Here is a 13176-nt window from a genome sequence, read left to right as displayed (position 1 = left end):
TCTCTGTTTTGCGTTTTCTAAGGTAAACCTAAAAGTCACATTGTGTTATATGCGCATGCATATTTGCGGTTTCTAAGGCCATACATAAACATGCTTTCATATGCTTTACGTGATAAACTTTTGTTATTAAAGAAGCGGTACAACTCAGACTTTTTTACACAATTCATGACAGAGTAATGTACCTTTCTTTTGGTTAAACCTGAAGAACAGCGTGTCACATTTCATTGATCTAATTTTTGGAACCAACCTTCAGCCGATGGAACATTTGTTTTAAAATATTGGAACTACGGAAGTTCGAAAAATTCTTTATTGTTTGTTACGCTAAGACAAATATATGTAGGTAGGTATTTTTTTTTCATAGCTTTTTCTTATGTTCATTTTTTTTTTTAAATCTGGATCAAATCTTAAAAAGTAACAAAATATCAATTTGAATAGAAAAAGGTGAATATATCACATTTAGGGGATGTGCAGTGTACATGAACAACAAGAGGGCCATGATGGCCCTGTATCGCACCACTGTTTTTTCTTTGCAACAAAAAACGTGCAATGCGCATGGGTTTGAAATGTACTCATGCATGTGACTTTCTCTTTCTATCCCTCGTCCCACTGGGGGTTTTAAAGTATGAAGGGTGAGCATTTTTATATATGGAAAAAGTTACTACCGTGTAAACTAAACAGACTTAAAGCCCGAGAATTGTTGCACAGGTCCTTTGCTTATAACGTAGGTACATTTATCTCTCCAAAAGATATTGACGTTCTTTCTATGTCACATATTTTTAGATGCTGAAGATCAAATCTACGCATTTGATTTTGAAACAGATTCACAAGACCCATAGGAATCAAAATGTCTTAACCCTTACCAAACGACACATTTTGGAGTTTCCCCAATTTGAAAGAGGTTGCAGACGTCTAAGATCAATCATAACTTATGTTAAGAAAATTATAAAATGGTCAGAAATATATATGGATTGTGAGCAATTGACAATCATATCCACAATTCATGAGTCACGATTCACAAATGGAACAATGAATCATTAGTTATTAAAAAGCAGCATATACGATAGTTAAGAACATTGCACTTCATTAATTTCAAAACTTTCTATTGGATACAAAGTTTGAGTTTACCGTGCAGAATCATATATTTACTTTACTTTTCTTGAAATAATTATGTTCATGGAAGTTGTGTTTTTAAAATCAATAATATATTATTAAACTGGTTTTAATAACTACAAAAACGACATGAAATAACTGTCATCCAAAATATTTCATCCGGATATATGGTCACTTTTGACATATTTAATAAAACCCGACTTTTTTCAGTTTGTAAGAAAAACATTCATAACACATGTTCTTACTTCAATGCTTTTTGTAAGCAGTCACCATCTGACCTAAAATGGCACTAAATGACAGGGTTTTATCTCATGTTTTCAAGATGTTGATGTTGTTGTTGGTCACAGCCAAACGGCCGCAGTAATCTCCACTGGTTAAACGTATATGTTCAGTTTTGTGAGCCCCGGGGCGGGTAAATTTGAGCCCAGGGGAATAATTTGAAACAAATTTGGTAGAGGACTATTAGACCTCACTACATACCAAATTTAGTAGCCCTAGGCTCCATAATTAAGAACAAGAAGATTTTTAAAGTTTGCACACAATAAGCCTTATTTAAGCATATGTTCATTTTTGTGACCCCCTGGGACAAGGTCAAATTTGTTCCCAGGGGCATAATTTGAACAAACTAAGTAGAGAACTATTATATGTCACTACTTACCGAATTTGGTAGAAATAGGCCCAATGGTTATGGACGAGAAGATTTTTATAGTTTGCACAAAATGGGCCCAATATAAGCATATGTTCAATTTTGTGACCCCTGGGGAACGGTCAAATTTGATTCCAGTGGCTTAATTTGAACAAACTTGGTAGAGGACTATAAGATGTCATTACATACCAAATTTGGTAGCCCTATGCCATACGGTTATGGACAAGAAGATTTTTAAAGTTTGCACAAAATAGGCCTTATATAAGCAAATTTTCGATTTTTTGACCCCCCAGGGCAGGGTCAAATTTGACCCCAGGGGCATAATTTGAACAAACTTGGAAGAGGACTATTAGATGTCACTACATACCAAATTTGGTAGCCCTTGGCTCAATGGTTATGGACAGTTAGATTTTTTAAGTTTTCACAAAATAGGCCTTATATAAGCAAATGTTCAATTTTTTTACCCCCCGCGACAGGGTCAAATTTGACCCCAGGGGCATAATTTGAACAAACTTGGTAGAGGACTATAAGAAGTCACTACATAGCAAATTTGGTAGCCCTAGGCCCAATGGTTATGGACAAGAAGATCTTTAAAGTTTGCACAAAATAGGCCTTTACAGCGAATTTTCAATTTTTTAACCCCCCGGGGCAGGGTCAAATTTGATCCCAGGGGCATTATTTGAACAAACATGGTAGAGGACTATAAGATGTCACTACATAGAAAATTTGGTAGCCCTATGCCCAATGGTTATGGACAAGAAGATTTTTAAAGTTTGCACAAAATAGGCCTTATATAAGCAAATTTTCAATTTTTAACCCCCCGGGGCAGGGTCAAATTTGACCCCAGGGGCATAATTTGAACAAACTTGGTAGAGGACTTTAAGATGTCACTACATAGCAAATTTGGTAGCCCTAGGCCCAATGGTTATGGACAAGAAGATTTTTAAAGTTTGCACAAAATAGGCCTTATATAAGCAAATTTTCAATTTTTTAACCCCCCGGGGCAGGGTCAAATTTGACCCCATGGGCATAATTTGAACAAACTTGGTAGAGGACTATAAGATGTCACTACATACTAAATTTGGTAGTCCTACGCCCAATGGTTATGGATAAGAAGATTTTTAAAGTTTGCACAAAATAGGCCTTATATAAGCAAATTTTCAATTTTTTGACCCCCCGGGGCAGGGTCAAATTTAACCCCAGGGGCATAATTTGAACAAACTTGGTAGAGGACTATAAGATGTCACTACATAGCAAATTTGGTAGCCCTAGGCCCAATGGTTATGGACAAGAAATTTTTAAAGTTTGCACAAAATAGGCCTTATATAAGCAAATTTTAAATTTTTCGACCCCCCCGGGGCAGGGTCAAATTTGACCCCAGGGGCATAATTTGAACAAACTTGGTAGAGGACTATAAGATGTCACTACATACTAAATTTGGTAGCCCTAGGCCCAATGGTTATGGACAAGAAGATTTTTAAAGTTTGCACAAAATAGGCCTTATAAGCAAATTTTCAATTTTTTACCCCCTGGGGCAGGGTCAAATTTGACCCCAGGGGCATGATTTGAACAAATTTGAAAGAGGTTCACCACATGAACATTCCTGAGAAATTTCATCACAATTGGACCAGTAGTTTAGGAGAAGAAGATGTTTAAAGAAAAAGTTAACGCACGCACGCACGCACGCACGGACGCACACACGACGGACACAGGACCATGACATAAGCCCCGCTGGCCTTTGGCCAGTGGAGCTAAAAACTAATTCTTCAATATTGATTTAATTATATCCGGTTTCAACTTGTAACTAAAGACTTCTTAAAACATGTACGTCATTAAGGGATTTTGAGCGTACAAGCGCCATAGCTTTTGCTACCATATTTAAATATCTATTGATTTGTATTAGTTGTTATCTTTAAATGTTGTCCGTATCATACGTTTAAAGTTATAATAGGGTTTATCGTTTTAACAATATATATGTGTAGATCTCAATAACAAAACGAGCAATGAATGAGAACTATAAGATCGTAACTACTAAGTATTTAGCCTGTATAAAAAAAACTCCGAAAAACTTGGTTCGTTTCCCTTTTACACTATCAGCAACTACTGCCTTGAATTTAGAGACATTCACGTCAGGTTAAAAAATATGCCATTGAGATACCCGACTTTAATTACTTCTGATATTATTATATCTTTATTTCATTATAATTGATGGTATACAGTGCACACTTCTTTACGTGCATGTCCGGGCTATTAATCAGCAACTACTGGCTGGAGAGCAATAGACAATCATATTTCGAATGGTTTTAATGGGAAGCTTAATTACCGCTTGGAACTGGTCATAAAAACCATATGAGTATGAGATATAATAATCTATATTATCATGGGTCGCTGATTTAAAGAAATGTCTGGTACTTTTCCAATTTCTGAAATCAGTTAATAATATATTTTGCTGTGTTTTACTAAGTCGAATGGCAACATAATTATATTGGAAGCTTAATTGCAATTGAAAAAATATGTACATGTATTATCATCGATTTCTGCTTTAAAGACTAAAAATTAAATTATGTCCTGTATATTTTGCTGAAAATTTAGTATTAATTCAATGATACTTTAAATGTTAATAACTATTTGATAAACAAAACATGTAATAGTAATAACCCATCGCATTGAATTGTTTCATAGCTGAAGAGGCTTGAGTAAATTTCGCTTCTTATAAAAGTTTATATTTTATTTTGTTGCATGTTAGTGGCTCTTGTTGGTATTTAAGTACTTGACAAAGCGCATTAGAGAGCATCTTTCCAACAGTATTGCTGATATAATGGTTTATTATTAAAACAAAAAATATGATACAAACCAATATAACGTGTATTATTTATAAACGTTAATATGTACACATGTTTTATTATCAGAACCCCCAACACTGGGACCACGGAAGGATATTGAAGGCTGCCATGGTTGCTTAATTGTTCCAATTGGAGAAAAGACAGATTCCATTAGAAACGGGGAACCAGTGATCAGTTGATCTAGATCGTATGATATGCCATGACCGGTTTTTATAACGCTTAATTATAACACACTTCAAGCGCACAGCTATTCAGAAAGAAAATACAGCGTTAACTACACGATTAAGGACGTTGATAATATGACCATCTCTTGTGTTCTATGACTATCGGAGACATAACGTTGAGTGATACTGCAATTCTTTATGTTTAAGGTAAGAACATTATTGTTCGTTTTCGTTTTCGTAATGAATACACAATACATACACTAATTTGACGAAACAAAATCAAATTGTGAATTCACTTTTACCAACATTTAACTCTAAATACCAATATTTAACTCGAGCATGAACGTACAGACACGTTGAGTGCAGGCTCATTGGAGTCATGCTTTTTGCACGTTATGCTAATGCCGAAACTATATTGATTATTTAAGGAAATCATTATGGTTTGTCACAGATCCAAACATTGTATATGATGGAGCGAAACAAAACATGAGACAAGTAAACATTCTATTGAGTATGTTTTAATTAATTATCATGAGTTGAAATAGATATAAAATAAAGAGTAACCAACGCGAATAGATAATTATTTAGAGTGTTTCTTAAATCCTCGGCCATATCAAAATATGGTCTTATTTGTTCATGTCCAATATGCCGCGTTGTTTTATGCGTTCAACTGTGTACCTAGTATTGTTAATGATCTATGTCTCATGCAAAAGTAACAAAACGTCCACCTTTAAACCTCAGGGTTAACTAAGTTTGAACTAAATCACTTATGACATATGAATATACTCCATATGTGAAATATATTTTGATTCTAGTTTTACTTGTTATTGGGATTGTTATAATTTAATTTAAAGATGACATTCTGAATCAGTTATATTAAATTAGCTTTTCACGTGTTTGTTTGGCTGTGATATTTGTTCTTCCAGTGATCCGCACATACGTTTTGAAATTTACAACGTTATTTATTTTCTGTATTTCACTTTCACAAAACGTTTCTTCAGTAATAAGAAAATTATTTATAGAAACACATTCTTACAAAAATGTTGGCACTTGATGTATACTTTTACTATTTGTATATTTTCATGACTTCTTTGCATGTAAACAGTTTCTTATATGTACCTTGATAAATGTCATCCACCACTTGTGTAACTGTATAAATATGAATATTTTAACATGTAGGTATATCGACAACTGCATCACAGACTCCAAAAACTGAAGTCACGAGTGTTGTAAGAGAAATAACCATCAAACGAGGTCTGTCTTCATCGGAACAAATCACTCAGTCAAGTTCATATTTTCCGATATTCGTAACTTACTGGTGTATCATTAATATGTTGGAAATTAGTGTTTGTTTTTAGAACAGAAGCAAAATAAAATTCGACGTTGTTCTTTTGTAAACTTTATTATGTTTATGTTTTCCTATAGGGCTATGTAAATGCATGTATGTCTCTAGGTAAATACATGTGTTTGAATTCCGAGCATTTGCTCTTACGAAAATGTCCGGACAGGTGTCAGGACCGATTCACAAAGCGGCTAGAAAATGTTACCTAAATTTTTTCGGGAAGCTTAAACCATTGAACATGTTTGACGCATCACCGAAAGTAAATTCGGAACCATTCGTGCAATCAGTTTTTAAGTTATGTACATGTATTTGTTAAGATGCCCATCCTAAATTTGTCTATCAATATATTTTATGAAAAAAGGAATACCGACTGCTTCTATAAAGTCACCAAAACAGGTGGTCACGAGAGTTTTTAGTATTCCACAATCAACCATTCATTTCCCAGAAACCGGAATAAGCAATCAAACGTCACCGGCACAATTCACACGGAGAATAAAAGGTACTTAATTTCCGTAGAAGTATCATATTGATGGAATGGGTATACTGTATCCAAATAAAATGGGACTTATTTAGACAGTTTATTAAAACACTCATCTGGTCTTTTGTAAACATTTGATCCACAGAGCCCGGATTTAAATTCAGATGAGAACAACTTAAAATGTCATTGCTGAAAGGGAATATTTCGAGAACACTGGCTAAAGTACACTTGTCTTTCTCGTGCAACAGTTCAAAAACAGAACGCTAAAACCTCAGGACAACGTATTTGAACCGAATGACATCATAAAGTATGATTATGTCGCAACCTCTTTTAAATATAAAAACATTTTAAATATATTTAACAAAATAAATATTTTATTCTAGTTTTGGTTGCCGTTTTTTTAATTAACGTTAAAGATGACATTTTGAATCAACAGATTATTTTAAGTTGATTTTGTTTGTCACGTGTTTGTTTGTCTGTTCTATATTAAATACTTACCATGACCCGCACACACGTTTTGCAGTGTGCTGCATAATGATTTTTTTTTGCAGTTTCATAAATCATGAGTATATTAATAAGAAACATATTATATGAAAACACATACTTAAGAAAATGTCGATACGTAGTTTACACCTATATAGTGAGTCATTTGCATAACACAAGTTTATTTAACATTTTCGGGATATATTACATTCGCCAATTGTGTAACTACTTAGGTATAAATAACATCATAATTCTTTGAAGATCCTTTACTATTGTTGACATATATTCCACAAGTCTGAATTTAAAATCAAGGTCAAGGTTAGGTAAACAAAGTCTCATTAATGCCAGAATGATTTGTGTCTTCTCACTTTCTCATGTATTTATGATTTTTAAAATATCTTGGTTATTCTATATTTTGAGGTAAAATCACATAATCCAACACGCTTTATTTCCTTCGCTAACCGTTATAGCCTCTGAAGGATTTTTATGATTTTTATAATGTCTTTGTCATATTTAGAAGTCAATGGTTAAACTATATATTTTTTGTCAAAATATGCCTTTCCTATATTACGTCACAATTCATTTAAAGATTTCGAAATAACATGGCACAATAGTTAACCTATATGTTCTAATCGTCACTCACAAAAACTACATCACTTTAATAAATAATGAAGGTAAAAAGTCATAATACAACACGTATCTTCAAGCTCTGTATCTGTTTCAAAGAGGTGTGTGGGTATCAATCATTATCTGCCATTTTTCGAGCTTTATCGACGACCAAATATTTGAAGGCGAAAAAAAACACAGATACAATTAGAAAAAAAAACGGACATAAACTTTACATGTTTTACGCGTTTGTATGGAAACCTTAAATTATAAGGTAACTTATAAAAAATACGCGAAAGCGTTATGGTTTGGTTTAGCGAAACGCACTCGAAAGAAAATCATGCATGACAGTGTCTAATTTTGCAACACCTGCGGACATGTAAGATCAGAGTTACAGTTTTTCTAAGTAGTTGTGGAATACATACAGGTTCGCACAAGTTTCGGGTTCAACGGAACGACGGGCTTATGTTACAACAAGATTCATATATATATATATATATATATATATATATATATATATATATATATATATATATATATATATATATATATATATATATATATATAGATCCCCTACCTTCGGGGTAGGGAATGAGCATTAACCCGACTATTATGACTATTTACACATTTGCAGGTATAAAAACTTGTATTATTCAGCATTGAAACTTGAATGAATGTAGTTATTATATTTTTCTGCGGACAGTTAAGTTGTAAATCTTTGATACTAAAGTAATGGGTAAAACTTGTTTTCGTGTGTATTTTTATGTGATGATCGTTCAAGTATTTAAAATAATAATTATATGAGAAACTGATATTTAATTACCTATAACAATTGATATCTCGCCAACTGTCAATCAGATTCTTATTTAAATATCGATCGACCATTCAGCGATCGATAAATCGTGCGCGCCGGTTGCTAACGACCTGTTCGCCATTTTCTAGACAAGCCGAATGCCTAGTTCTCATATTCAACAAGTTTCGTTTAGTTTGTTGGAATAAATTGGAAATGATATGTAAGAAAACGGTGTAAAAAAGGTTTATGTAACTCGAACAGTCGGTATCCAGATAGATAAGTAAGAGTTATTTAATTTATAAAGTTTCCAACGCGGAAATATGGTGATAACAAATGTGAGTTGAAGCTTCAATGTGTAGAATTACCAACATTACCAAAATTTCCCTTATAAAAAAATAATTTATTTGCAAAACTGAAATTGTCATATAAGCAATATTAAGTATGAACTAAATCACGTGTATATGTAAACTAAATTAATAGGGAATATTGGTATTTGCGTAACTTAACGAAATCAACGTTCTAAATCGTTTTTCATATCAGAAACAAATGCAAACTATTTTATATTACTATTTTAATAAAAACGTATCGATGCCACCGTTTGATGTACTGCACGTTCAATCATAATTATTGATAAATGTCCCATAAGCAATGTTTTATGTAATTAGTATCACTTTTATGCGTTATAACATGGGGGATTTCTGCGTAAGAAAGCGTGTAAAACTTAAGCGAAATTCCAGTTATAAAGCGCTATACGTGTAAATACATGTGGACAAAATGTTTCGCTAGTATTTTCGTACATAACATGGGTACATTTCAGTTTAGAGGTGTTAATTAATTATAAATACGACCATTACACGTTGTACCAGGTTAGACTTCGGTAAGCGCGCAAGCATTTGGGAGCGTGTTTAAAGGACCGAAATACCCGTCATACATGATAGCTAATGCTCTGTATAAACTTTTTTTAAGCATTTGCATAATAATTATATGACACAAACCGATTTCACCAGTATTATAGGGGGTGAAAAAATTCCATAACAATCATACGGAATATCGCGTAATCTATAAGCAAAGAAGCCATACATTTGTCCCCAAAGGTTCCTCATTTGCAGGATGGTGGCCAAATGACGAAAACGTGTAACGCTGTCACACAATGCTCTGTTCTTGTGTTCGGTTTACAAAAAGGAGAGAAGCGAACGTATGTGTGTACGGTGGAGACCGATGGCAGAAAGATGAGCATTTCCTTCCTTTCCGAAGGAACAGGTCAGATATTGTTTATGATAGAAATCATATCTGCTTGGTCGTTTATTATTAAATTTAGGTTTCGCGAAAATCTTACGTAGATTTACGGACTGCAACATGAAAGAGCCAAATAATAAATTTGATGTGCTTGTTTGTTAACATTGAACGAATAACTACACGTACACGTTTGTCTATTGGGTTGCTCTGTTTGACAGATCAGGTTATTGTATATAAACGAGAATTAGATACATAAAAATACGATAGAAAACTTATTTCATTCAACCAGCTTTTAGAAACCTATATTATTTGACCGACATCATGCAAAAATAAGTGTTATGCCGTATCCGGCCACAGTAGCTCCAGATGAGCCTGCGCATCCGCGCAGTATGGTCAAGAGCTACCCTGTTCGCCCATAGGACCTTACGTGACTTCATAGCGGATAGCGTAGGCTGGCCAGGCGCAACGCTGTCCGAATATGCTATATGAACCTTTTTTTTCATGACGCAGGTCATTAAATGGCATATTTCTCAAAATAAAACTAAGATTGATTGTAACACCCTGTAGAATCGATATTTCCAAATAAAAGTGGAACTGAATGTTTCGTCATTCATCATATCACGATACATGTTCAGAAGGTATTTGAAAATAACACATCCACTATTTGTTTGGTTCAAGTAAAAAAAAAAGGCCGATTCAAACCAATCTTCGACAGTAACATGGGTTACAACGTCTTTGGGATCCGGTCTGCTGCTAGTAGGCGTCATTCCCGCTTGTGTGTGTCGAAGACGGAGTACGCAAACTTACTTTCTTTTCCGTCGGTAGATCAAGAACTAAACCTTTTTTCGAATCAGCATGCCATACATATGGAATATTACATTAATCTGGTATTCCGATGGCTAGATTGATTGATGCTGTATTGTAGTTGGAAAAAATGTTGCGCTTGGGACGTTACATATTTTTACGCATGAAGTTAGTCTGCGTTTCAAACCGTTGAATAAGGAAACGGATTTCACACTTTATAATATGACATTGTTATACAGAAGTAGGTATTTGATAGTTTAAATAATCTGATATTTTAGTAGGAATTAACTTGTACAATAAAATACATCTCATTTAATCATTTTTTTTTACTTTGTTAAACTAAATGCTGGTAGGTTGTTGTTTTGTTCATTTTCAGCATTATCTCGTTGCCATCATCTTATCTGTAACGCCTATGTCTTATGTTTGTATTCCAATTTCAGAAAAGAAAACTCTGAGTACCGATCAAAAGTAAGAACAAACATGTATCAAACGTAACTTTGTATTTACATGTTTAATAATACTATAACTATGCCTTAATATAAAATGTTGAAATAATATTTATATTACCGTTCTTTTGAACAGTTTTCAACAATATAGTCATATTTACGATGTTTCTTGTTTAGTAACCATTAACAGCCATCGAATGTTCCGCAGGGTGAGTACTTGATTTCAATCCATTAACAAATACGTCATTTGTAAATAATGATGCACACGGATTTATTATATTAGTTATATATTTACAAAAACACTTTCTTGATCTTTATCACGCAATATGAAATGCGTTTGCTTAAAAGTGAAAACAATCCAACTGCATTTACGATGTTGTTAAACTGACCAAAGAGATTTAATATGTATTATGTATTGCAAAACTCAAAACGCATTCAGAGACAAGTGCAACATATTTTCCTCCCGATTTCAGAACGTCATGACGACAACAGCGTCCAGTATGACGTCGTTCCTGAAGACATTACAGAGCGCTGGGCGGCACATATATACACGCCTTTCTGTGTATGTCTTAAATGTAAATTGATGACGCTAGTTTAAAAAGATATGTTATAATATGTCTCATATTATACATTTTAATTTAATTAGTTTCCCCGAACAATATTTGATATAAAATTTTCAATAACGTCTTATGTTGACTTGTAAATTCTAGTACCGATCTTCCTGATCTTAATCCGATTTCCAAAGGCTTATAGTAACTGGAGCTTAAAAAGATATCATGAATATTAATTCACATTAATCATAATTAATGCAATCGTTATCAGTGCAAACCAGTATTTTATCCAATAACGGTAATCGTTTTATGTTTGTTAAAATCGCTGCTTTGATAGTTAAATTATTCAAACCACTGATGCAAATGACATGAACTTATGAGTTCAGCTTACTTTGATACCGTCTTTTAACACCAGTTTAATTTTCCTGTTCAATGAAATGTAACTATTTGTAATCATGGAATGCTTTGATCTTTCTTAACTTTTCTGTGTTTGTACGCTATTGGTTACTCAATGAATAGATCCTTAATTTTGTTTGAATTCAATCACAGATGACAGAAACGCATCTGTACACTGGGATGCGGGGATCTATCTCCATGTCCCAAGATCCGTCTTATGCTCATGATCGAATACCTGAGAGTGACGCTTTAGCTGAGACACAGTTTGCAGTGGTCGAAAAACAGGAACATTCCGACCAAGGGGTGATACGATCAGAAATGGCCGAAGAACTGGATAATTTAGGTCAAGGGGAGACAAACTATGAAGAGATCGTACTGTTGGAGAACGACGGTAGATGGGCAGCACATACTAAATCCGATATCAACGTGTACAATTTTGTAGTCAATTAATGTATTTTAAACGCTTTAAAAAAGGCATAGGTATGTTTCCGGTTAAGCTTCAACACCTTTAGAGTGCGATGTTTAATTCCTGAACGCAAAATTAATCTGAAGGCCACACATTTAGTTAGTTTTTCATTGCAAAGTGATGCAATCTTCAAACTTATTGGGGACGTAAATCCTCACAAAGGACTTCTTTTTTTATTTATTTTTTATTTTACTTGAAATAAAATATCTTGTCACTTTTTATCATAGTTAATCGTAAACAATATATGATAGATAGCAGATTAGCTACTAGTACATTTACTTGTAACAAATGCACAAGTGCATATAGAAATAAGTACTATTACTTACCTTACTCTTCCTCAGTCGTATAGATATAATGTTACTATAACACAATGTCTTGAGGGTACATATTAAACCAACTAGACATCAAATATGTTTATTTTGGTATAAATTGTTTTATCCTCATTTTTTAAATGCGATTCTGTGCTCACTGTTTATTCGTCCGCCATCGTGTATTCCGGGACATATACCCTTGTCAATTACGTTAATATTTATAAATTAAAAGAACGCTCATTCGACATTTATTTTCGACAGTTGTACATTTTAAGGAGCATAAATACATTCAATTTTCTATTTACGAAAACCACATCTGCGTTTTCCATTTTGTTACGGTGACCTCCTTAAGATGTTCAATTTGTTAAGCTACTACCGCATTTTATTTAGGCTAATGTATGCTTTTCTGCTTTTGTTAAGACGACTCAAGCCACGAAGGTCATAGTGGTTATGCCTATTTTAAATTAAACATGGCGCTGGAACGTTTATATGTTAACCCAA

At 33.7% G+C, this 13176-nt stretch overlaps 1 long non-coding RNA gene across 1 annotated transcript; it reads left to right on the top strand.

The window, feature by feature from the left end:
- Positions 1 to 9574: 9574 nt before the first annotated feature.
- On the top strand, positions 9575 to 12162 carry LOC127867227 (uncharacterized). The gene is made up of 3 exons (XR_008043379.1): positions 9575 to 9725; positions 10946 to 11513; positions 12052 to 12162. It is a non-coding gene; the product is annotated as an uncharacterized LOC127867227 (long non-coding RNA).
- The last annotated feature ends 1014 nt before the right edge of the window (positions 12163 to 13176 follow it).

This window comes from Dreissena polymorpha, chromosome 1, assembly GCF_020536995.1.
Source record: "Dreissena polymorpha isolate Duluth1 chromosome 1, UMN_Dpol_1.0, whole genome shotgun sequence".
Classification (NCBI taxonomy): Eukaryota; Metazoa; Mollusca; class Bivalvia; order Myida; family Dreissenidae; genus Dreissena; species Dreissena polymorpha.
The sequence above is the reverse complement of the archived record's forward strand: the minus strand, read 5'-3'. Positions and strand labels throughout refer to the sequence as shown.